General features: G+C 42.9%; 1 long non-coding RNA gene across 1 annotated transcript; it reads right to left on the reverse strand.

Annotated features, from left to right (window-relative positions):
- Positions 1–19,703: 19,703 nt before the first annotated feature.
- On the reverse strand, positions 19,704–26,418 carry LOC123031553. The gene is made up of 3 exons (XR_006416315.1): positions 26,341–26,418; positions 25,627–25,728; positions 19,704–19,797 (listed from the first exon to the last, which is right to left on the reverse strand). It is a non-coding gene; the product is annotated as an uncharacterized LOC123031553 (long non-coding RNA).
- Positions 26,419–27,742: the final 1,324 nt, after the last annotated feature.

Here is a 27,742-nt window from a genome sequence, read left to right on the forward strand (position 1 = left end):
AGCTTGGTGGGAAAGAACCACATACTGCACTGGCCTGTGCAAAATTTCGGAGACCATGGTACTCACACAGGCCTGTATGATGGAGTTTTTAAAAAATCTACTATAACAGAAGCAAAAATAAAAAGAGGGGGCCAACAAGTGCGACAGAGACATTGAATAATGGCATTCAATGCTCAAGAGCATGCTGGGATGAATACCTCACAGCATCCTTGCTAACACACTCACAGTATTCTTTGGATTAACACGGACCAACATTTTGCAGCCCGGCCCACCTGTCGCACTGTCACACACCTTGATTCTGCTGCAGACTGTGACTGAGCATGTTCATGGAAATAAATTTTTGGCGGTAGCCACGTCAGACTATTGCAGAGAGGCCTGTGACACTTTAGAGACTACCTGATTTATCCTAGCAGATGCTTCCATGAAGTTGTTCACATCTGCAGGGATGCACAATTGTCTGCCTGCATTTTTATTTATATATTCATTGTTTGCTTGTTTGATGGTTTAAGTGCCTCTTCTATGAAAATGCTGTGATAGAAATGATATGGGATTACATATGCGAAGGACATCCACAGACTGGAGCCCTAGAACACAGCATTCCCCCAAGGCCAGTTGCTGGGGAAACGAGCAGGAGGGGCTGTCGCTCCCTTGTTTGGCTCACAGGCTTCCCAGAAGCCTCTGGTGGGCCACGGTGGGAAACAAGATGCTCAGCTGCATATGCCCTTGGTGTGCTTTAGCATGGCTGTTCTGCTACATAGCAAGGAGGGCTAACTCTGGGTAAAATCAGAACTGCTGATGCAGTCACAGCCTTTGAAAAACAGAACTGAATCTGCAGCATGAGCCCCCATCAGATCTCAGTCCACTCCCTCCAATAAGATAGACCCCTGGAATACAGAATATTCAAATCTAGCAAAAGGAAATTAATGCCACGAGCGGATTAGGCACCTCTTCATCTCTTGGTTTGATGTGGCACAGAAATAGAAAATCCTGTTTCCACTCTGAGGAGCACACTTGAATGCAAAAGGCTTGCCCAGGCTGCTGTCCACACCGATTTCAGCTCCTTCTAGCTTGGTTACTTCAAGTGGCCTGCACTTGCCTTCATCCTGTAAGGAAGGAAACGGTCTGAGCAAGTTTCAGAGAAAAGCCATGTGAGGACAGAACAGAACGTGACAAAGAAATCAAACACCTCTTTTTATTCTCTGAATTAATTGTATTTCTTGTTTAATAAAAGAAAACAGCCTCCAAACGTAAATCCATTTATGCAGGACTATGCTCCGGTGGACACGGCGGCACTTCTGAATCAACACATATAGGATTATGCTGGAAGAAACTGATTTGCATTCTATTTATAGTTAAGCGGATATTTGCCACCACCCCAGTTATCTCCATCACTCCTGGTTTACTTGATTGGGGTAGGCAACATGCAACATGTCGCCAGTTGGCCACATGCCACCTGGCCGTTTTGTGCTCTCCCACCGCAGCTGCCAAATTTACCACAAAGATTTGGTGCAGCAGCAGCAGCAGCCAGAAAGAGCCAGTTTCTCCTTTGTTTCATTGGAAAACATGCCAATGCCTGTTGCTGAAATTGGCAGGGGGTGTGGCACCGCATCAAAAATGGGGAAAAGAGTAAGGGCATGAATGATGGATCCTAGGCCGGGAAATTAGAGTCAGGGACATCGCCCACCCCTGATTTAAATCAAAGGCCTTTTGGTGTACGATGATGCACAAGTGCATTTGTGATTGATGAATACAATATTATCACATATTAGTTGTTCCAGTATAAAAGAATCCATTTATGTCCTCATAGAGGAGTGGTGAAGCTCTGATGCTTCTTTTGCATGTCTCATGCCTCTTCTTGAACCTTTCATAGATCCGTTTATGAGATGCTTTTCTGATAGAGCAGCTGGAATGGAGGAGGCCTAGAGTGGATCGGCATATTGGTTGATTTTCCAGCCAAATCCTTCCACCTCTGCCATCACCAGCACCACAATATCTGCAGAGCTTATAACAGATGGTGGATAAAAGCAGGCAATATAATGTTGCAATGATTCAGAGATGGGATATCATCATTGCTTGTACTCAAAGCTGGGGTGAGATTTGAGGTTTAGCTGGATGAAGGTGATTTCATTATATGATCAACAGTCTGCTGTAGTTGATTGTTTCTATTTTAAATGTACAACTGCCAGTGATGCTTGTAACACTGGATTCAGCTTGAATGAATGGGAAGTATTTTGGGCCATACCCACTGCTTCTGGCCTGAAGAAAGAATGGCCAAAGCACAAGAAGGCTCTGTATATGAACCTTGGCTTAAATCAAACTAGCAAGCTTGTTTGGAAACTGAGCCTATTTGAACCTGTGGGATGCAGTCTTCCTTCAAGTCCTTTGAAACTTGAACTGAACCCTGGAGAGAATAAGAAAAACAAACTGTGAATAGAGAGAAAAAATGAAGGAAGGACTGAACATGGAAGGCTGGAAACTATCTAGCATACGAAAGCTGCAAGTTCGGAACCCCTGATACAGAGAACCTGAAAAGAGTAGTATAAGCTCTCTGTGGACATTGCAATAGGAGATAAAGAGGAGTCTGTGAAAATGTAACTGTCTCTATGTTTAATTGGAGAAAAGTGGAACAAATAACTGAGAAAATGTGTGCAAACATCTCCTAAGTATGCCACAGTGTGGCAATCATAATTGGTTGTTTTGATGCCTGCTGTAACCTGAAAAGAATGAAAGAATAGAAAGATATTTCCATGAAGAGTCAAGTCATAAGGGAAGGCACTGAGGAAAACAGCATCAGCTTGAAGATGTAAGCAGCCAATTGCAATTTGGGAGATAAATTATTCCTTAATAGTAGACTGCATTAAGTGTGGAGTACAGGACGTATGAGTATGAGAGTCCTGAAGAGGGAAGCAGATTAAATCTTAAAGAAGAACTTGGACATTTGCAGCACAGTGAAATTGTCTAAAGGCAGGACAAGAGCTCTGGAAGGACAGATAGTGGAACCTGTTCATATAGTACAGAGGAAAGAGAGGGAGAAACTTGAAGTAAGACCAGAGGGCACTACAGAGCAGTGAAATTCTTTGTGTAAAGTTCCAGTTTATTTATTTAAAAGAAAAATGATGTATTCCAGTTGAATGAGTTGCTCCTTCTGGAAAATACTGGAAAATTCTTAAGGGCAACACCTGCTGCTTCTACCAGAGAAGAGAGTGGCTGCAGCTTACCAACAGCCTAAGAGAGCTCTGTATATGAACCTTTGTTTAAATAACTTTTGAAAGTTTCTTGGATGCAGAGTCTGTTTGCATCTGTGGGGAGCAGTCCACTGAATTTGAAACATTGCCTCACAACAAATGAAAAATAGACTGTAGTGAGAAATTTGTCTAGCAGATACAGAACTGATATTGAATTGGGAGATCTGGGGATTAAAATCTGTTGAACTTGTTGGTTTCACCAATGCTGGCTTCAGATCTGGTTTCGTGTTCTCCAACCAAACCAGCTCACATTACTGTAGCTTCCAGCAAACCAGGCATTTATTTAAATATTCAAACAAAATAAAGTATGATAAATGACTCAGCATCAGGGCCAAGCACCACATCTACATGTACTGGATTATTGTCCTAGTATGTTAACTGGCACTAGAAGCTGGAATTTCATGCTTGAGACATAATAGAACACTCTGCCTTAATATAAACCAGCATTGGTATGCTGAAGACATTACGTAATGGGAAGAAAGACAGAAGTGGGGAGGAGTGGTCCCAATAGCTAGACATGGCCTCTTGGTTTCTGAAATTCTGTGTAATTATGTAAACTTGGTCAATGTGCAACTTTATCTATGTGCCAACTACCAGGAGTGAGCATTTCCTTAATCACTCTCACTGACTGAATTCAGGTGTAATATGAAACCTTGGTTTGTTTGAATGTCTGAACCTAAGTCTGCTTGTAAAAAAGAGATCTGTTTCTTTCAAAACACAGCATTTTGTTTAGAAAGCTCAAACTGGAAGTTTGAACTAGAGAGAGAAGGGAGGGGATTGGAATGTGCTAGACAGATGTTGTGGTTAATAAGTGAAATTTGTCAGAGAGCTGCTGAGAACCAAACTGCCTTGGGATTGTAGAAAGACTATAGAATAGGGAGGATCTGAGGAGAACGGATGTGAATTAACCCAGTGAACTTACATCTAGCCAATGGCCATCACTAGCAGATGAATTACATGATGTCTGTCATGCCTCTTGTCTGCCCCACAAGCAGCACAGAACTCCTTGAAGGTGAAGTCAAACTTTTTGGGAAAGGAGGATGAGTGTAGGGTGTCTTCATTTTGGAAGCAACTCTTCTCATGAGAAGCACAGCTTCCATGAACTGGAGGAAATGTTACTTTCTTTGAAGCTGCTTGAGAACAAACTTGTTATGAAATACCCTGTATCACAGAAACAGAAACATCCAACTCAAAGGACTGTACTTGCAAAGCATCCAATTAGATCTTCTGGAAAGAAAAAGGAGAGATGTGGACACAACTGAAGCCCTGGTTTGTTTGGAAGTGACAAACCAGGATTTGAAACCACATTTTGAAGCTGTTCTGCAGACCGCACCTTTGAACATCAGTTACAAACTGACTTGCAAACAGCAGGCTTGTGAAACATGAATAATTGCTATGCTGGAATTTATTTATAAACCATGTGAGGGCCATTGCTTTTTCTGGAGACACCTTTTTTTATCAAGGCACAAGAGTTGCTTTGCCTCAAGACGCTGCTGCATCAGGGAGATGACAGTGAATTAAGGAACTCATGGAGTCAAGTCCTGAGCAGATAGGAAGCCAATACAGATAAGCAGTGCAAAACCAAGGTTTATGTCTGTCATCCATCTGCAAGCTAACACTAAAGAACAGGCTCTTAACTATGATTCGCACAAACTGTGGATGCCACATTATGTCTGAGCTCAGCTACTATCCCATAGTAGTAATCTAATTTGGTCCTGGCAAGTAGCACAAGGATTAGAATACAAGCATCACACTAAGCTTACTTGGAAACTGTAGAAGCTGCAAAATTACATCAGTGAAGGGATCACATAGACAATCAAGGGGGTCAGGGCAGGGCTTAGAAGACCACAGTTTCGCATGGAGATATGTGCTGTAATATGACAGCGAGTGCTATGTTACATGTATTAAATGAGTAGTTTTCACACACACTTCATACATCATATAATTATACTACAGGATGTGGTGATGGCCACCAAACAGTGTAGTCTTAAAAGGCAATTAGAAAAGTTCGCAGAGGATAAATATCAATCACTATTAGTCATGATGGCTATATATGACCCCCTGGACAAGGGACCACATGCTTCTTAATATCAGTTGGTGGGCAACATGTTCAGGATAATTAATGCACTTAGGTCCCTGAAATTGGTCTTTCAAGAGGCATCAGGTTACGCACTGTAAGAATAGAAGGCTGGACTAGAAAGGTCTTTGGTCTGATATTCTCCTGCTTTTAAAGGTAAAGGTAAAGGTAAAGGTTTCCCCTTGACATTCAGTCATGTCTGATGCTAGGGGGCGGTGCTCATCTCCGTTTCCTAGCCGAGGGAGCCAGCGTTTGTCCGCAGACAGTCTCCGTGGTCATGTGGTCGGCATGACTAAACACCGAAGTGCACGGAACACTGTTACCTGCCCACCAAAGTGGTACCTTTTTATCTACTTGCATTTGCATGCTTTCGAACTGCAAGGTTGGCAGGAGCTGGGATGGAGCAACGGGAACTCACCCCGTTGTACAGATCCGAACCGGCGACCTTTTGATCTACCAGCCCAGCAGCACCACAGTTTAAACCACTGCGCCACCTGCAGTCCCTCATGCTTTTATGTGTATCTTAAATTCAAAAGTGGAGCACAGAGGCAGATCTCCCTTTTGCTGTTGGTATTATAATTTGACTGCAATTCTGGGCACTCACTCAAAATAGTAGGGAATTACTTCTTAGTAATTATGAAAGGGTCTACCCTGTAAACATTGTATAGGGGGTTTGTAAGATTAAATCACAATATTACATTGCTAGAAAAAATGTACAAATATGGTGAAAATTGAATCAGGACTTATTAACTTCCACATTGTATTAACATTAGCACAAAATGAGCTTTAAAAGTCAGGGTATGTATGTAGCCTTTTACTGAATTTCTTTGTATTTTAGTTGTATGTATTTCCTGTAGCAAAATTGTACACTAAGAAACTTGTGAAAATGTCTAAGTGTACCTAAATCTTGAGCAAGAGTGTCCAGTTCTAAGTTATACCCTTTCAGCTTCTGATGAGGTTTTCATTGCATCATGGTTCTATTAACACAATTACAACTTTAGCAAAGGAAGGTTTTTGTGTGGGCACAACGCTGTGGCCTCACAATGCTGCTATAGGATTCTTCTGACCATAATGGCTGATCCCTCATCCTATCACTATCACAGCTGATGCAAAAAAGAACACAATGGCTGGGCTCAAACCACACAACAAGCCATGGTGGGTTTTCAACATTGTTGGTTTGTTGTGTGGTCTGAACGCAGTCATGGTATTTCACTATGGTAACTTTGGTCTTTTGAAACCATGATAAGAAACAATGGTTTGTTCTATGGTTCCTCTGTACCACTGTGGCTTGCCTTGGTTCCTGAACTCAGGATCATGGTTTCTATGGTCCTGGTATGTAACTATAACACAATGCTCTGAAAATAGTGACAATTGCAGGAAACACTCCAACCATCCAGTTGCTAGGTGTGGACCTATAAGGAAGAGGCAGGAGACATAGGTAGGAAGTGATGCACCTTGTGAATGAATTTCAGGGCAATTGCTGATGGGATACATGTAGTAGGAGCACTGAGCTGGAAGGATAGAAACCATGATAAAGTAGGAAACACTTGATTGTCTGACAAATAGATCAAGGTAAAATAACTATGAACTTGGTGTGTAAATGCAGCCACTGTCTCACTGAGGCAGTGATATGCACCAGAGATTGGGGGGGGGGGGGGAGAGTCCTGGGGGGCAGGGAGGGGAGAAGCCTGGGTCCTACACTGACTCTTATTGGTGGTTCAGGCTCCTTCCCTTCACATCTCCAGCACTTCCTGGGAACAGCCAGAAATAGGCATCCAGCTATGATACCTGTGGAGAGGTGCCACGGCATTGGAGAGCGGGCATGCCTTGCTGCAGGCATTGGATGCGTGCAAGCCTCTGAGTTTGGAGGTTCATGTGCAGCTAGGGCAGGGGTGATAAGTTCTGTGTTTTCATCAAGTCAATATGCTGGCTGTTTGCACAGCATTTTCCCCTCTTGCCCTCTTATCCTTCCAAGGTATAAGGCAACATTTCAACACAACATGCATTGAATCAGTTGCTGTGATCAGATATTTTTATTTGTACAGATTCATATTCCATTGCAATAAATCAGCTTTTCCCCTTGAAAAATAGTTCAACAACATTTCTTTCTATCTGCAGAGGCAGAAATTTAAATTAATCGGATGAAGTAAAATGAAGAGGGATTAACAATAAATTAGTTGTGGGCAGGGGAGGCTGCAGTTCAGAGTTCCTGCATATGCTCTGAATGTAAAATGGTCCTGGTTCAATACTTTACACCTCCAGGTAGGTCTGGAAAAGATTCTTGCCTGAAACGCTGCAGAACCAGTGCCAGTCAGCATGTCGACAATATTTAGGGAGCTGGCTGTCCTACACTACGGAAGTAAGACCTATTGAACTGAGTGGGCTTGGCTTTAGAGTAAGGATACCTAGGAGTACACTGCAAGTCCTCCAATCCAAGCTGCAAAATGAAAGCCAAATAGCTTTGGAAGGAGGGTAATGAAGAGATGCCACAACCCCTTTCAAGCATCCAAATGGACACACAGAATGGGGAAAGCTGGCAGGTTAAACTCCTGCTCTCAACGCATTCACCTGACGGTCTGAAGGGAGCCCCTGTGTGCACAGCTCAAGGGTGTAGCGTGATGCTGGTTCTTCTCAAGGATCTTCATCTGAAGCTCCTCTGTCTTGGTGGACAAAGTGTGGAAAGTGGGGATCCTGCCTTAGAATGATTTGGCTTATGGAGGGCAAACTGAGGACTGTTTGCAGATAAGGCATTTCCCCAAATGGACATGATTTTTGTTCAGGACAAAAATAAATCTATCATTAATGCTGGCCCTTCATGGGAGTATATTTGGTTATGGTTACATGTTTGGAAACTGAAATCTGGCAGCATCCAGTGGGGCACTTACTAATTCTCTGGTACCCATTAATTCCTACCTTTTTGTTGTTGTGGGGAACAGAAAGGAGCTGAATTCTCCCTTCTGGAAAAGCGCAGATCAGTGTAGCTCACACCAAGAATCTCTGCAAAATCTAGAAACCTCCGTTCCCACTCCTTCTGGGGATTTCAATGTGGGAATTCTCCATTTCACAGCTGGTGGATTCCACTTGTGCAGCAGACTCCATGGGTCTCGCTGCTTGTCCAACAGAACTGTCAGGGCACCAGAGACTCTGCAGGGATATAAGTACCCAACGGAGTGGGATCCTGCCCCTTGCAGGAAAAGTGTCATGTATGCACTGGCCTAATTTCTGCCACGTGTGTCAATTACACATACCCAGAACAACTGCTGTACATTTTTAAAAAAGAAGAAACAGACATGCATAAAATGTGCATATCTGTGTGTGCAATTTTGGGAACGATTATTATAATGTCAATAGAAATGCAAAAATCTCACTATAATGAGAGAAGTCTCCAGCCAGGTAACTTGGGGGCCTGCTGGCCAGGAACTCACTGTTAATGGGCAGCTTCAGAGCCCCTGCTCACCTTTCGTATCTTTGTCTACATTTAAACCCCACTTAGACAGAACAGCTTTTCAAACAGGTGAAGTATAGTCATGTGACAATTGCTTCAAGTATAGTCTTGGGACAATAGAAGCCTTCTAAATGGATAGCATTTGATGAAAGCTTTTTGTTGGCAAAAAGCTCTTCCACTGGTGCAAAGCACAGCATCTTATTTTTCCCCCGTTTCCTTTTTTCTCTGCTACTTCTTGCACACCCCCCCCCCAAAAAAAAGCTGCTTCTCAAGGTTTGGAGACCCTCTATTATGGCACAGCATGTAGTATGCTGAGGTGCAGTAGGTGGCGGGTGCAGAAAACCAAGGTTCCTCACCTAGTGACAGTGGCCAGCTTTCCACTTGAGCAAAGCCACCATTGGATAAGGACCTATGTTCCTTGGACCTTTCCTGGAGGTGCAATGTAGCTTGTAAACATAATTAAAATGCTTTCACATCCAGATAATATAAAACAGAAGCAAATATAAGACTCAGACTTTTCCAGCTCTCTGCATTCCAGAAGTGGGTTAAGCCCCATCTTGTAAACGTAACTTTGTAAACTGTTATGTGTTTAAGGTTTACCATGATTTTATGTGAAATCATCTTTTATGTTTTGAATTTTTTTGTAAACAGCCTTGGATGGTCTCAGAAAATTGGTATAGGCATTAAAAAAGCTATTTACTAACAACTAATGAAATGCTCTCATAAAATATAACATACTGGCTAGTTTCAGACAGCATGATAATTATATACAAGGGCTGAGTGCGGGTTGTCATTGAACCATGAGTGGTTGTTGTAACATGCGTTATAGTATTTTCAGCTAAGCTTAAAAACCATGGTTTGGTAACTACAAACAACCCACAACAAACCATGGGTTCCCTTCATGGATTGTTTACAGTTAATAAACCCTAGTTCCTTAAGCTTGGCTGGATTCAGTAAGTATGGTAACCCATATTCATACCAAAACATTTAATGCATAACAACGTATGGTTCAGCGACAAGCCGCACTTTCCCCATACTCAGCCCTTGAATGTGGGTTATTGGGTTGGCTGGACCCAATGAATGTACAGATCAATGAATGTACAACAACCAGTAACTTTCAGGGAAAAGCACCAGAGGATTCCATTTGGCAAAATATCCCACCTTCTTAGGATCATGCCCTGCTTTGTGATATCCAAAACATTTCTTTAAAACACTGGCTTAAGATACAAGTGATCTTCCGCCCACTTCACAGAGGATTATATGGGCGCTCCCCCTTCCTGTGAGTGCTTCAAAGAGAAAGGAGAGAAATACCATTTTGCCTTTACGCCTCTGTTTGGCCTCCAGACCAAGGCTTGCCACTCCCTGGCATACAAAATATAGCTTTGGCTCCCCTCAGCAGAGAGAAAATTAATCATTTACTCAGAAAAGACAGACAGAGGAATCATGGCACCTTGATTTATTGTGGTCTAAGCTTTTGTGGGTAAGGGCACAGATACAGCCTTAGTGTTTAATTAGAAAACATGTTCCCTAACAATGGAGAGCCTGGATGCTCTACAAATGAAATCAAATTGTAGGCTGGTTATAAAGAATGGGGTGACCCTCTGCCTGTGGTGGATAAAGCTCTTTGCCAGAATAAAAAGCAAACGCTCATTGTACCTCTAAGAGGAATAGCTCAGACCTAAATCTATTTATAGTTAAGCCTTTTATATAAAGCACTTAGAGTTAGCAATGAATACATAGGGCCTGAAAGAGGAAGGGCTTGACTATTCTATCATTGCAGGGAAAAAAATGAAACCACCAACTTACAGCATTTAGACCTTTCTTTTCAATATATTGGGCTCCAAATGCAATGGAGGAAATGAAGATAAAATATTTCTCTCCTCGCTTTTTACCTTGCTCGGGCAGTTCATTCAATCAGGAAAGAAAAAGAAATGTTTTATTGCTATAACTTGCTTTTAAATATTTTTATTCTTTGCATTTGGATGGATTTTCCCCTTTACTGTCCACCACCCAGGAATCCTTTTAAATTATAGATGGCTCATAAATTAGTAAATGGAGTTGTCAGCCTTTTCTTCCATCCAAACATGCATATAATGGCCTCATAGATAAATGAATAGAAGGCGAAATATCTACAGACAGATCAATATGTAATTTATATGGGAATCGGTGAGCACTGCATGGTTTACACCCAGCAGCCACCTGGCTTCCAGAACTCGCTGGGAGAGTCGCCCACTGCCCTTGACGTGCCTTCTGCCAAATGCCTCCTGCGCTTGAGTGAAGAGCAAGTTGATTCCTTGCTGCCCAGTGTGGGAAGCTCATGGGCTGCTGTGTACACAGCCTGTGGCTGTGTGTTGCTCAACAACAGATGATGGCAGTTCTCCACTTTGTCAGGACCAACTGTGGGTTTAGGGAAGGCCTGACTCAAAGCCTCCATTTTCCTTTTTGAGGGAAGGGGTCCATCGCTCCTGGCAGAACTGACCTGCATTTTGGTGTTGACTGTGATCTCATTAAGCAACATAAAACTCAATGTGCAGCTCTGGAAACTGGAGGAGGGCATTCAGACAAGCGATTTAAGGGTGGTGGCAGCTGAATGAATGGATGCCACTCTGGCAAATGCTCAGGGTGTATGTGTGTGTGTGTGTGCGCGCGTGCGCGTGCATGTACAAGGCAAGCTTGCTTCTGGATCCAGCACACCTTTTCCTGGATGGAAGGCACCGGACTTTCAGAAGAATGGATTGAGATAATAAGATAGATTTCATAAAGGAACCAACATTCTCCAGCAATCATCAACCTAAACTATGATTCCTAGTTTATTATACCAGAATCTGTTGACCTATATTATCTAAATGACCCATTCCTCTGCTTTTGCTCTTTTCCCACTTTCTTGTAAACCAGAGCTGTCATTTGTCACTCAGTTGCATAAGCCTGTTGCCTCAGGGCTTCCCAGAGGCACTGAATGTGTACCCCTAGTTAAATGCATAATATATTTTTCATAGAATTCTATGCAGTTACCATTAAATAGACTAAAACTTATTTTGCAATTGGAAGCAAAATGTTTACGTACTTCCACACTGCTTAATTGACATGGAAAATGCAGGAAGAGGGTATTCTCAGAAATGAGCACTCCTGATTGAATATGCACTTGAATTTGTGAGCATCCTGCTCTGTGGACCCTTGAGGCTCATGGGGGAAGCTGGTAGCACTGGATGGTAGTTAGGAAGGGGCAAGAAGATAATATGGCCCTGACTAGCCCCAAGTGAGGCCTATTGACTGAAACTCTCTCCTACTAGACTAATAGGAAGATGTTGCCTCAGCAGGGACCTAAAGGCAGCTGAAGCCTTATGTTGTGTGAAAGGCCTGCAGTATGTTTGCACCTCCTGAAGGAGCTGAGAGGACTGTTAAACGGTCCTTGCCTATTTGTAGCTGGAGGGTTCTGTAAGGCTGAGAAGGTGGGTTCTACTGGGGACTTCTCTGAGTCCAAGAATGATGGCCTGGGCGTGTCCTCTGGCTGGGAGAGCCCTGAAAAAGGTACCGACTCCAAGAAAGTACCCTATGTATTGTCCTCATCAGAGTTCCCAGCTGTACCCTGGTAGCTCAGGGGCCAGAAATCACAATACTGGGTCCCTTGCAAAGTGAGTTGCTACCTCCACTGCTCCCCGCCAAAGGGCCCACAAACTTTATTTGGAGCAGGCGAAGAAGAGGCAATAGCAGCAAAGGTGGTGTCAGGCATTCTAGATTCCCAGTGGAGAACAGTTTGGTAAGAAGTAAGAAAATTGCAATATTTGCATTAAAGGTCTGTGGGTGGGTCTTGTTCCCAGCAGAATCAATGTGAATAGCATCCTTTTCTCACTGGGGATAACAGTAACTTATTGGACTGCTTTCTATATTGGTAGGAAAGGCTAATTTTCTAGGATTTTCTTTACTACCTCCCCCTACTGCTACTTCAGGTAAGTTTCATGGGCCTTTGTGAGGAGGATAAGAACTGGAGGAGTTTGAACATTCCCATAGAGCACTTGAAAATGATGCCAAGTTTCAGAACATTGCAAAAAATTCCTGATCAAGTTGCTCCACCTGCTGGGCACAGCTTGAAATTAACACTGAGTCTTCAAGGAGCTAGGCTAAAGATGGGTGGAAATCAATGGCAACAGTGAAAAGCTAATTCATTTTTAAATTGAGTAAGCTGCTTCAGACTTTGTGAATTGGAGAATAAACATCTATATAACTGTGCAAACATACACTCACATCCACAAATAAGAAAACAATGCATGTGAAAGTTTAGGACAGTTTAAAAAATGTATTCATTTTAAAATAATGCTGTAATTAAAGGTTGGAAAATTAATAATTTTCTAGACATAATTGCTTTCAAGCAAGTTATGTGGAATCAAGTTTATCAGACCAATAAATAATTACAGAACTCATACATAAAAAATTAAATGAAAGGACTGTTCAAAATTTACTCTATCGTCATTCCTTAGATTGTTCTCAAAATATGTGAATAGGCTTGGGCTATAACCCATGGTTTGTTTTATGGTTCCTTGAGGCAGGGCCATCTTAACGCATGGGCCTGATGGACAACAGTAGTTGCAGTTGTCGTAGGGGCCCCAGTACACTGCTTTGCCCGGGGCCCATAATGCTGTTAAGACGGCCCTGCTTTGAGGGTTATCTCACCCTCAAGCAATTGCTGCCATCTGCAATTGCAGAACACACCAAGCCATGGGCAAGGCGAGCACCCCTGGGCACTATGTGAAAATGCTATGTGTGGGTGTCTGGAACGATGCAACATCCCCCACAAGAACATTAAGACATAATGAATTGTCATATCATGCAAACCAGGTCACTCTGTTTATTGGAAGACAATGGTGCTTTTTGACCCTGTGAGTTTAGACTTTAGACTAGAGGGGAGCGCCTGTGGAGGGTTGGGAGTGAGTGTGCATGATTTTATAAAATCTGTCTGTGTTTCCCAGATTGTCAGGTACCTTTCATTCCACCATCTGCTTACTTATGGAAAAATATTTCAGGGAAACCTTAGGAGAATCTTTCTAAAAGTGAGAGCTGTTCAGCAGTGGAATGGATTGCTTGAGACAGGGTGGATTCCCCTTGGCTGGAGGTATCTAAGCAGGGACCTAATGCTGTCTTTCAGGATATTGAGCAGCAGGTGGGAACTGCATATCTGTATTGCAGAGCAATATGATGTATTGCTCTGATTAATCCTAAACATTACTCCCAATGTTAGTCCAACTTAGAGCAGGCCCACTGAAAGGAATAATGCTTGAATTAGAGCCATCGGGTACTAAATTGAAATGACTGGCAATGCTTTATTGCTTGGACACTTTGACATCACTGACACCTTTTAAAGCAAGCTGGACTCTACATTGGGCAGGTTGGCATGATATGACAAGCAGCAGTGGTTTTTTACCATGGCTGGTCCGTCGTGTTGTTCAATAACATCACACTATTTCTACATGGCACTTTGCTCTTTAGTAACCACAAACAGAAACACTGGTCTGTTCAATGGTTCCTTGGTGCCACAATGGCTTGGTGTGTCCTCTGAATATGGAGAATAGAACTCCTGGTACCAAAGACAGAACCAGAGAACCACTTGGCAAGAACCATGGAGAGCTGCTCTTTTGCGTGGTTGTCAGGAGAGTCTGCCCAGTGCCTGTCTCAGGCAGGATCAGGAGATCAGCAGGGTGGGATTGTGAGAGGGAGCAGTGCCACCCCGCTGACCCGCAAGCATCTGAGGGAAGCCATTCCTGCATGCTTGGGTGGATGCTGCGTGGGGGATTCCTCTCTGGCAAGCTGCAGTGAGAAAGGGGGAGCCAGTCAAGTGGCACTGCCCCACTCAGGCACTGCCATCCATCTGATTCTCCTGCTTGTTCAGTTGAGGGATTCCCCTCGGGCATCCTTTGGGGGGGGGGAATTTGCTGAATGGTTGTGCCCCAGCTGGATGCTCCCCTCCCGCTGCTTCTCCCCCATCCCTCTCATGCACAAGAGGGACTTTCCCCCAGATGCACCTGGGGGCACTGGGGCGGGGGATTAACTGGGAGGTACTGTCCCAAGCAGGCACCCCTGCACACACTGATTCTCCCCCCTCTTGCTGACACCCCTCAGGCATGTGGGGTAGCAGCAGCAGAATCAGCTGAGCTGGTTTCCTTGCTCTTGCAGAGGGTTTATCCCTTTTCGAAAGGCTGAAGAGCAACCTGACATGTTGGTATTTTGTGACAGTTTGGACCACCCATTTTGGCTTCAGCCCCACCCTGCACTGGAATGTGCCCCCAAGAGCTTCTTCAAGAAAGAATTTGGCCTTTGCGTTGAAAGCAGCCAAACACCGCTGTTGTACACCAACCGCCCAATATCCTCTGGCATGAACTGCACATTGATACATTAACTTCGTCCATCTGACAGGCTTGGCCGTACAAGCCTCCTGACTCCCACAGGTTTTAGACAAGGTACTGATCTATGCGCCTTACCTTTTTGTGCTTATAGTAGTAGAGGCACCCATCATGCTTCAGCACAAACCATCTCTTCCTCCAGCCCTTCAGGATTCCTGAATGGGTCCGTTTGTGCAGATATCCTCGACATGTTGGGCGAGGGGTGTTGGGACAGCGACTGATATCAGAACCAACCAGCAAAGTCAAAACATCTGGACCTGAAATATTTCATCATATTATACTCTGAGTTACGGTTAATTACAAGCAAATCCATAAAGAGAAAGCGCTTAGTCTTCTGTACCAATGTTGTATCCAACAGTGTTCTTCCAGGAGTGGAACAAACATGGATGGCTGAAGGAAATCCCACTTTCCACAGCAGCCTCCCCCACATCTGCCAACATTTCTGCAGGTTTGGAGGCTATTCAGGAGCACATCTGGGGTATATGCAGGTGTCTGGGGTGAACAGAAGGGGAAGGAAAACTCCAGTTGCACAGCCCACCCACATAATTTTGGAGACAGCCCAGTTTAAGGCACAAAATATAGTTGCCTAAGAACATTTGTGAGAACTTGAGGTTTTAAAGTGCTCTCTTTGCTCAGCAGTATTCAGCAAGGTTCTTCCCCAATGATTACAGTAAGTGTGCTCTTTGATTGACTAATATTAATATTATTATTAATATTTGATTGACTAATATTAATGATTCCAAGATGATACCAAGCATTATTTAGGCTGGAAGATTAAAAAGAATATATAAGGGCCCTGTTCACATTTCAGTCAGATCAAATAATTACAAATGTAATGTAATCCAGTTCAGCTAATTTTGAATCAGTATTTTATTTCTTTTGGTTTTCTCTTTTAAATGGAGCTATCAGAATCAGGAAAAAGAAAGAAGTTCTCAGACAGTATTTAAAAGAATCTGTTTTATATACAGAGACATTCTTCACCCTTGACAACAAACCATGGTTTAATTAAATATGGTTTGCTGAATCAAGGATTATTGTTAAGTGCAAGCCCAGAAGCATGCTTTAACTAGAGGTTAATGGATTAATTAATAAATTCACACTCAGCATAAAAGTGTGAATTCTATGTCCTATAGAAGTAACTCTATAATTAAGCAATTGGTTATACATCAAGAAATATTTGTTAAGTAGTCTATAACAGGTCACAAAGAAGTTCAGAACCCAATAGATGGAATTAACGTGTATTCAAGATTACAATTTGAGTTTTAATTTTTCCCAGGAACATATTTTCAAATGCATAAAAATGCTATTTTGGTTTTGCTGTGGATAAAGCCCCTCTTGATCAACTATTTTGCCAGTTGCACTGTTCTCTAATACACGGAGAGTTCCTTGAGCCAGCTGTGTGTGTCTGCTTTTTTTTCCTCCTGAGGAAACACAGGATATAAATAGTAGATTGATATCTTGAAGGCTACTGTCAGAACCCATCTGTCTTTGAGGCATGGGCCCCAAAAGCAATATTACCAAATGTGTTCTTTCCACCTGACATTTTGGCCTAGATTTAAGTGGTGCTATAACAGGATAATAATATTAGTAGCTGGCCCACAGAGAAAATGAGGGTCTTTTATCTAACCCTGGCTATCCTCTTGGATCCTTGTCACCTTATTGCTCCATCAGTCTCTACGCATCCAAAGTAACTTGCCCTTATTGTCAAAGTCAGCTTTTCCAGCGCACTGGGGTGATAACATTCAGAGGCAGGCTTGCTCACTAAAGATGAAAAATATCAAATCTGGAGCACTTTTGACCTCTCTAACAGCAGAAATTCCAGCTGGTTTTCTCTGGGTTCTCTTCAGTTTGCTCCTCTTCTCATGTAATGTCAGAAAGAGCTTACCAAGAAAACTAATAAGCTATTGGCCAAAGTTTCTTCTGTAGATGTAGTGAAGAGAACAGCAAGCCAAAGGCTCCTTTGCACGCTTTTCTGCTGGAGCAAGATTGTTTTCTTGACACAGAGAAAGCATTTTTGTTCTGAAAAGCACAGTGGCTCTTTCAGTAGGGAACCTAAGACACAACAGCCATTCATGCTTCTGTGCCATCAGCTGTATTCTGTCCCCTTCCACACCAAAGCACAGTAGCTCTTCTTGTGACTATAGTTCATGCTGACTCCAGGAGGCAGGTTGGTATCCTTCCTGCCACAGTAATTGCCAGTCTGTAGTTCTTGAAGGGTGCTGGACTTTTGGAGCTGGTTTGACTAACAGAAGGATATTAGGCTGTGTGGAAACGTGGAAGAGCCAGCTGTGAGTAGACTAGGAATGGACAAGTTGTGGCCCTCCACAACTGTTTGGCCTACAACTTCCATCAATCAGAGCCAGCATAAGGGATTGTAGTTGTTGCAGGCCAAAACATTTGGAGGGTTGCAAGTTTCCCACCCCCGGCTAGATAAGCTAAATTTTGGGCAAGGAGTGAATGGGTTCAGAAGTCAGGAAATGCCACTTAGGGAAGTGTGGGTTTGGGACTGCTGGTAGGATGCATTAAATCTGATTGGCTGAATTGCAGAAACCGTGTCTCCTTTAGATCCCACTTACACTGAATATTATATGACATCAATGAGGGGATACGCAAGTCAATACCCACCCTTACTTTTCGTGCATAGCTGGCAGCTAAGCTAGGTTAACTAGCAAGTGGAGTACCTACCATTATCCCCCAGTTCTTCAATGATTTGGCAAAGATTTTTTCCTTCTAGTGGTTACACAACAAATTAAATCTACCTTGGGCAGGGCTAAAGCAGAGATATTTTGCCTGAGCCTGCCAAAGATCTTGATAGATCAGCAATACATCTCAAAAACTGGAAAATGATATACCTCTATTAAATTCTTATGATTTCAGCAGCTGATTTTACTTTTGACTTTTACTACCAAGAGCATTCCTTAGGCAGTACTTTGTTCAACATTTGTCATTTAATGCATGACATTCATGTTAGTTTCTGCACTGCAAATCATGTTTCTTGTTTATTTTATTTATAGCCTGTAATTATTTTATTTGCGTGGCTTCACATTTTTGCTATGCAATGCTTAGGGGGTCATTGAACAAATTTATATGTGTGTGTGTAATGTGCAATTAAATTATTTATACAAAATATTTTATGTATTTATTTCATTTTTATACCACCCAATAGTTGAGGCTGTCTGGGTAGTTAATAAAATTTTAAAAAAACATACAAACATAAAATAATTTAAAACAACAAAACCACAAAAGAAATTGTAGCTGAACCAGGACAGAAGCATAGCAGTTGAACAGGCTAACATGCAATATTAAAACATACAGTTAAAAAATTCAACTGTTAAACTGTGAAAATGCTGGGAAAATAAAAAGGACTTACCCAGTGCCAAAAAAGAAAACAAAGTAAGCACCAAGCAAACTCTTTGGGGAGCTCATTCCTCACTTGCGATGCCACAACCGAAAAGGTCCTCCTCCCGGTAGCCAACTGCCTCACTTCCTTTGGGAGGGGCTCCTGGAGAAGGACCCTCAAAGGTGACCTCAGGGTCTGGGTAGGTACATATGGGATGAGGCATTCCTTCAGATAACCTGGTCCCAAGCCCTAACCTGTTTAGGGCTTTAAATGTTTGTGGAAGCACTTTGAATTGGGCCTGGACTTCAACCAGCAGCCTGTGCAGCTGGAAGAGGACTGGTGTAATGTGTCCTTGTGAGACAGTCCCCATTAGCAGTCTTGGATAAGCTGAAGCTTTAGGACTTTTTGCAAAAGCAGCCCCATGTATGGTGTACTGCAGTAATCCAAATGAGAGGTTACCAGAGCACAAACAACTCTAGCTTGGCACTCTGCGTCCATATAGGACCATAGTTGGTATATCAGTTTAAGCTGATAAAAGGTGTTCCATGTCACCGATACTACTTGTGCCTTAAGTGACAACTCCGGGTTCAGGAGCACCCCCAATCTATGAACCTTGTCCTTTAGGGGGAGCACAACCCCATCCAGGACAGGTTGAATATCACCCATCTAGACAGATGAACCACCCACTTACAGCACTTCCATCTTGCCTGGATTGAGTCTCAGTTTGTTGGTTCTCATCCAGTCCATTACCAAGGCCAGACACTGATACAGAGCAGGCACTGTATCATCACCCAGGTTTGATGAAGAAGAGAGGCAGAGCTGAGTGTAATCTGCATCTTGGTGCTACCTCAGCCCATTCCTTCAGACAACCTCCCCCAGCAGTTTCATGTACATGTTAAATAGCATAAGGGCTAAAATGGAACCCTGTGGTACCCCATGGCATAACTGCCATGGCACAGAGCAAGAATCTCCCAGCACCACCTTCTGGAATTGGCCAGTCAAGCAGGAGTGGAACCAGTGCAATGCTTGGCTTCTTACCCCCAGCCCTGCCAGCCTATCCAGAAGGATTCCATGGCCAGTAGAACGGAAAGCTGCTGAGAAACCCAGGTGAATCAATAGGGTCACAGTCCCACTGTCGAAAACTTCTAAAAAACAGATACAGTCTTTCCTTGCATGGGCATAATTACCTTTTCTTGCCAGATTTGCAGCTTCTGAATGTGGTATGCTGGTGACATCAGTGCCGTTGACAGCCAAGACAATATCTCCAATCTGAAGGCCTGCTTCTTCTGCTGCACTGTCTGCAACAGAATGGGAAAAGGGTTCACATTTTGGACCATTTTGGTAGCATCAACACAAAGAAGACATCATCAGTTAAGAAACTCTCTTTGCATTTGAAAATCCTGGGGAAGAAACAAAACCACCTGTGTAAAAAATGATACAGTAATGAAATAGGAATGCAGAATATAAGCAAACAAAAGGAAGCTTGGACATCCCTTCTTGGTGGCTGCTCTGGTTCTCTGGATTGGCCCGGGAGTGCTTTGTGCCTGGCAGGCAACATATCCTTTTCCCTCTCCAGGTTGAGAACAATGCCCCTTACCATGGGATGTATACAGTTCCTCTCTCCCACTATTGCACAGTCTGTCCACATGTGCTCAGGCTTAACCCCCTGCTTCCTGGGAGATGATGGGGAAGGCAAAGCTGCTTCAGTAAGGCAAACATGCTTCACCACATGCTTCACCACAGCTTCTCTCATCATCTGGACCTGGGATCTCCATTTTGTCATTGTTGTTATGGAAACACCATAGAGTTCAATGGAAAGATTGGCCATGGAAGGAGCTGTGCAGCCATTTTTTCTCTACTACTCTCAATCGTCTAGCAACACAAGAGTCATCACTTGCTTTATTCCCGTTAGCCAAACAATGTGCCTGTCCCCTTGTTTGCTTTCCGAAAATGGGAGAAAGCACATGGAGGAAAAAGGGGGGAACCATGGCAAAAGTTTTATTATAGAAAATAGAAACAGAGTGAGTCAGAAGGGGTCCCCCAGGCCATCTAGTCTGACCTCTGGCTCTGCTCATGTAATACTAAAATGTGGTTGTCCAATCTTTCCTCATTGATGGAGCCTCCACCAAAAATTGCTTGGAGGCTGAGGTGTCTAGGAAGCATTTCAAAGATGCGGTACACTTGGAAGAGAGGAAGGGGAGAACCAGGCTTGAAACCTCAGCAGACCAGTCAGGGTGAGACTGCTGAGGTCCAGAGGGAGCAGTAGAGTTGGGAAGCAGATTTAACTCGTGGAGGCTGCTGGGATGCAGGTCATGGGTGGGAGGAGGAGGCAGGGCACTTGGAAACCCCTGGGAATCATGTGACTACTAAGTTCAGGCCAAATCCACATACTGTGCAAACAGCACAGGACTGTTTGCTGTTCCATGTGAACCCAGTCGGGATGGCCTTCCACCCATACTTAAAACCCACAGATGTCAGTGAAGCAGTTTTCTATCATGGCACTTTGGACAAAGTCTCCCCTTCCCTCTTAATATGTAGCAAAGTTCATTCATGTGAACTCTTCCAGACTCAGAGATGAGGCATGTTCCCCTTCATTGTTCATTGTTCTACACTCAGAACCAGGCCTACTGTTAGGCCGACTGTGTTGGCTGCTTCAGGTAGATTCTTCTGAGTGCAATGAAATGGCAGAAAACGGTTAGCTAGTAACTTATTGAAGTCCTGTCCATTTGGCCCTTGGCTGTTGCCAAGTCCCCAAACCTGGAAGCTTATTGTCATCCTGTGTAGGCAGGAGGAGCTGGAGAGGCGATTTTCATCTCCCTGTTCTCCTGCCCTGCATTTTTTGCTAGAGGGGCTTTTTTGCCATCTTGCAAAGGTGTTTCAGAAAGGGAGGGAAAGAAGTACAGGATAATTCATATCCCAGCATCTCCAGTCTCCTTCCCACCTGGCTGCCAAATGCCCCCTCTCTGAGGTTGGGTTCCCACCTTCAGAGGCCAGCTGGTGTGATGCTTTTCTCATCAACTTAAAAGGGGAGGGGATTACATGATTAGAAGGTGAGCCTTCATCCTTGGCAGGGGGATTCTGAGCAAGGCCACGGTCCTTCAGATGTTGTCTAGGGGACATATTTCTCCCAGATATATTTTTACTGCCAGGGCATAGGAGAAACAGTTAAGTTTGGAATGTTCTGCCTCATGCGTCAAAATAATGTGGCTATTGTTGGTTGCTATTCACTGAGGGGTGGAATGCGTTTGCTGCTCAGGATGCAAAATGTCTTGAGTAAGCGCTGGAGTGTGGGTCTGGCACTAAGCAAAGTTGTACCGACAGCATGTTCAGACAGCAGTGACCTGAGCAAGGAGAATACCATTTGCTGCTTCTCTTTGGCAGCAAAAGGTCTTGGACCTGCCCTGGCCTTGGTTGTGGCTGAATAAAGTCTGAATGGTGATCAAGATTACCAAGGGCCATGGAAGCCATGAAGCCTCATGGGTCACTAGTCCAAATTCTGCAGCAGAATCCACCATTTTTGTGGGTACATAGAACATCAGGATGCATGTGGCAGAGAAAAGCCCAGGCTTTCTGGATTACTGCAATGAGGCTGCCTTTGAAAATGGCCCTGAAACCTCAGCTAGTCCACAAAAGGGCAACGAGATTGCCTGTGGGGACTGGTCAGCATAAGCGTATCATTCCAGCACTTTCCCATCTGTAGCAGCTGCCAATCCACTTCTGAGCCCCACTCGCATGCTGGCTAGCATCAACAGGCAGGGTCTAAATGGCTTGGGAGCAGGTTATCTGGCAGACTGTCCTCACAAATACATCTCTCCAGACCCTGTGATCCGTTCAGCAGTTCTTTGCTGGGAGACTTTGCCAAGGAAGTGAAACGGGCAGCTGTTAAGATGAGGACTTTCCTGCTGTCTCCCTCCAGTACGGAATAAGCTTCCCAGAGAAGCTTGTCTAGGACCTACATTGTGCTGTTCGCAGCACCAGACAAAGGCCTTCTTATTTTCCAAAGCATTTTATCTTTTCCATTTCTATATTAAATCTTGTACTGTACTTCAAAACTTCGTACAGCTGTTAGGCACTGTTTGATTTTTATTTTCATTTTATATGGCAGTTTTATACATTTCCTATTATTCCTATTATGCTGATCATGTTTTATTTTATGGTTTAAATTGTCATGAATAGCTATTGGGTAATAGGGAAATATGATAAGTAAAATAAAATAAATATTGAGAGGGTACTCCCAACTTCAGAGAATATATTATGACAATGTGATGTTATGACATGTGTATGGCATTTCTAAAGCAAGAGGTTTCGGCAAGGGGTGGCATAGAAATGTTATAATAACAACAACAACAACAACAACAACAACAACAACAACAACAGTCCATGCAAAAATAGCAGTGGGACAAAAAAAGGCCACAAAGAGGTTTAATTCTTGGTATATTTGGGAACTTGAGCTGGGAACTGTAGAGTTTTAGGGCATTCTCGTGACCTCCACCCCTTTTGGAATGCTCTGCCAAGATAAATTCAGTCAGCTTAACTTCCATTTCCTTCCAGCTGGCAAAGACAATCTTTGTTCTCCAACGCATTTCCTTGATAACTACTCACTCTCTGTTTTCCTGCTTATCTGCTATAGCTTGCCTGTATTTGTCTCTGTTTCATTTGTGTTTTAAAAATACTGTTTGCATTAATAGATGTTCTAATGATTGTATATAAGCTGCCTTGAGCGCCGAAGAATGAAAAGTTAGGTCTAAATGTTCAAAACAAACAAGCAGGAACATAAAAGTTAAGAAGCAAAGTAGACCAAGTCTGAGGAGATAATTTAAAGGTGAAGACAAACAGAGAGTGGTGTGTACAGAAGGAGATTAGAATTTTGGACTGACTTTCTTTTCTCTGTTTTGTTTGGGGGTATACAATGAATGCATCCCCCTCTGTATAGGATCAAAACATAGCACTATGTAGTTTGCTTCAAAGTGCTGAATCTTACATGCTTTCCTCTCACTGCTGTTCCATCATCATTATGCGAAGAAGAATGGAGGCCCTGAATATAATTCTTTTAGAAGGAAAAGCAATTTCTGGAGGGATATAAAAGCACATATGACCCAGAAGTATTAAGGTATCTGCCTTTGGATTATTGATTGGGGCTGAAAACTGCCTGTACTTTTATAGAAAGACTTATGTAAAGGCAGGCTAGGAATAGAAGAGAACTTGCATAAGCAGAAAATATGCCCAATTTAGATGCATTAAGGCACAGTAATTTGAATCCTACCTGCATGTGTTCCAGAATCATACTTTGGTCTTTTTTCAGCATGTAGTGAAAGTGTTATAATGTACCACGCAAGCATTTTCTTTCAGGAAAAATGCCATTCTTGATTAATGCAGGTATAATTTTAAATTGCTGGTACCCTGTGACTTTAGAATTGTGTCTGCACAGTACACACCTCAGAGGCTCTTTTTGAGAAGTGGGGGAAAATCAGAAGGATACAGAGAAATGACAGACATAAGCACCCTGGGAATTTCCCTGATTTTTCTAAAAAAAGTTACAACAAATGATAAATCATGCAACAGGTATTCAAGGGAAAGATTGAAACATGGAATATCTGAAGCTATTTCAATATGATGAAAAGAAACAGTTTTAAAGAAATTTAATAGGAATGTTTGTAATCTGTTGCTTGCAATTTGAGAAAAATGAGGTTATTTTGCTAGAACTTGTTCAAGGATTATAAATAAAAGCCCACACCAAGAGGAATTTTAGGAAAAAAATTCCTTGCATCTGTCAGAGCTTAGACTCCAGAGTTAAAGCAGCTGAATCTGTTGAGGTACCCAGAGCACCACCTGGTTTTCTTGGGTGACTTTAGTTGTTACAACTCAAGGATATTGAAAAAGTGTGTGGCCAGGTCAGCGCTATACCTCTGTACTGGTTCCGTGCCCCTCCTGGCTTATAACAGCCAACAAGGAAAGAACAACTGGCTGGGCCAATGAGCTGATCCATGTCTCCCTGTCAGAGGAGTTGCCTGTGCCTCCTGAAAGAGGCAGTGTGAGACCATTTCTGACGAAATCCTCCCTTAAGTCAGAAGACCTTAAAACTTTAGGCGGGTAGCAAATGTTATTTTCCTGGGCAAGGCTCTTGAGAGGGTGGATGCCAACCAGCTCCAGGTACTCTTGAATGAAACTGATTATCTGGATCTATTTCAGTCAGAGTTCAGGCCTGGTTTTGGCATGGAAACAGCCTTGGTTACTCTGTATGATGAGTGATGCTGGGAGAAATACAGAGTGGCAGTAATTATCATCAAAGATTGAGCCTTATACAGCATGACATCTTTGCTCATGCTATGTAGCAATTGAAACTTGTCATCCCTGCTTTATATGCAGCTATTCTGTGATTTCTTCTGAATCCAGTATGTGATTATCTGAACCACACACTAGAACTACAAGCCAGGATTATGACCTTGGATGGTGGGGAAATTCTGGAACATGGAGAACAGTTTTCTGGATTTGAGATTAATTTCAAATCCAGCTGTATGGCCTACAGCTGAAGCAAACCGTGATTACCCACTTATCCAGGAATGGAAGTTTTCAAGTGCATAGGGAAGCAGCTGCAAATCTCATGCCCATAATCCTATATAATGAGTGTAAAAACCCCATTGAGACATTACAGGAATAGTTCGGATGTTAGAAACTAATCTTGTTTTAAAGACAGAGAGACATAGCAAACCTCACAAAACACACGATTTTGTATAGTTTCTTGCTTTATATGGATCACTGAACTTTTTTTCTCAGTATCACCAGCTTTCGTTAGCAAAGTTTTATGTGAAGGTATGGGATGGGAAAGTTTTGCTGCAAGTGATTACTGACCTTTTTACTTTGATTAAGTGAAAGTCAAAAAAGGAAATGAGAAAGGAATTGCTATTGTTCTCTGTTATCATTTTCAGCACAATGGAATGTCATTTGCAAGATGAATGCAAGGATCTGCTGTAATTCAGAGAAAATATACTTCATAATAATAGTAATCAGAACACAGCAGACTATCTGCTATTTGTTTGCCCTGAAGCACCATGCAGTCATTAATTCAAAGCTGCTCTTGGCTTCTTTTAAACACATGTCATGCAAGGGTCTCTGGGAGTACCACTTACTGGTGTCCACTTCAGTCACCAGGATGGGCTTTGAGAACTGGATTCTGAATCCCCAGGGGTAATCACCAGTGCCTTTAGCAATCCTTACAGTTCGTTCACGAACTAGAAAGAAAAAGAAACAGAAATGCCTGAGTTCATTGTAGTTGTCATAACGCTGAAAAGATTAAGCTAAAAAAGAATTGTTTTTGCAGGACCTGGATCTTTGTGACTAACCAGAAGTAATTCTGAATGATAAAGAAAAATGTATTAGCTACCAACAGAACCTTCTCATGAAAATGCTAATTTTAAAAAGTGCAGTAACAGCGTACATACATGGAACTGAAGAAGGAACATGAAATACCATTCTGCCCATGGTGAAGGTTTTCACTGCTGTCCCTTTAGCAATAACAGTGATATGGTGATATTGTTTTAAACTAGAGTGGGGCAGAATTGCTGCAGATGTCTGAGAATTTGGTTCCCATAAGTCCTTGCCAGTGCAGGCAATGATTAGCAATGCTAGCAGTTGAAGTCCAAAACATCTGGTGATGTATTTTCTGCCCACCCTGTTTTTCAAGGATCAGTGAACACCTGATTGTGTGATATTAGACTGGGCCTTTCCCTGGTGCAATGTATATGCCTCCAGATATTCCAAAGTGATGCTTCTACCTAAAGTTAATGGCCACTGCACACTGCCTGCTGCTCACCATTCAATTATTTTTCTGCATACAGACTTACCAGCTACAGGCCTTGGCCTTTTACTAAGACACCTGGGACTGTTATCTGGACTGGCATCGTCCCCTCTGAATACCCAGGAAGTTGAGTGGAAGATCTCTGTGTAGAAGCCTTTTTCTTCACTTTCACCATGCAGGCTGAAATCTAAGGAGCGGCCATCTTCTGAATTTACTGGGAATAGCAGGAAAAACAAGAACAGAGAATTTTGTTTATTCCATATTTTATTAAATGGCAAATTTATAGAAGAGAGTAAGGAAGACGTGTGATAGCCTGACATTGGAATAGAAGAAACATTTCAATATTGAATAGGAAAAAAATGTAGAGAGAGGGATGAACCTGATGTTTGCCATTTGAAAATGTGAATGACACTGGAATTATTTTAGATTTGAGCAAAGTCTGTGAATTAAATCAGTTATAGAATTAGCATTAGAAGATGTGTGTATCGTTTTCACTTGAATGGGACTTACACCCATGCAGCTATGGCAATCCACTGATGATAAAAACATAAGAACACGAGAAGAGCCTGCAGGACTAGCTTTCTGGTCACACAGTGGCTAACCAGCTGCCCACAAGAAACATACAAACGAGACATGGGTGCCGCACCACCATCCCCTCCAGTAACTGGTGTCCATAGACATGCTGCCTCTGCTCCAGAAGTAGCATAAAGCCATCAGGACCGGTAACCACTAGTGGTCTTCTATCCATGAGTTTGTCCAGTTCCTCTTTAAAGCCATCTGAATCAGTAGATCTGGACCAGGCTGGACCAAACCATGGTTTAACTCTGTACTGTGTGTGCATGGAAGCTCTGGCATACAGAGCAAAGGGTAGATAGACCTGTGGCTGAGCAGAGGTTTGAACCAAGGTCTCTCAAGCCCAAGTGCAACACTGGTGACATTGCCACATGGCACTAGAAGAGTATTTTTCTAAGCATGTGCACACAGGACAACTCAGTGTCCAGTCTAGGGTTTGGGGGCGGTTGAGGTGGGGATGGGTGGCCTTTGACAAGGTATCCTTATTGCTCCTCCCTGTCTGAATGGGCCCTGAATCCAGGACAGATGAAATGCTATGTTGACATAAAATCTCAAAAGTTGCCCCCAGACATACTTCTAAGTTTGTTCCATCACCATGAAGCCCAATGCTTTTGTTAGAAATGCTTCTGTTTAGTCTTTGTGCCCCTCAAACACACCCAGGTGCATGTTTATTGCTTACGAAAACAGATGAAGTTTCTGGAGATGTAATACTATGAGCCAGTATTTGGAGATGCTTGTTAATGTCAAGAATAGAAATTGGCAAGCAGCAGGGTTTGGGGTGGGGAGGAAAAAAGTGAGTCTAAAATAAGTAACATCACTCAGGAGATGCTTGAGAGACATTCGTACTAATCTAGTCCTTTCAGCACAGGTAAAAA

Source organism: Varanus komodoensis, unplaced genomic scaffold, assembly GCF_004798865.1.
Source record: "Varanus komodoensis strain SLA01 unplaced genomic scaffold, ASM479886v1 scaffold5, whole genome shotgun sequence".
Classification (NCBI taxonomy): Eukaryota; Metazoa; Chordata; class Lepidosauria; order Squamata; family Varanidae; genus Varanus; species Varanus komodoensis.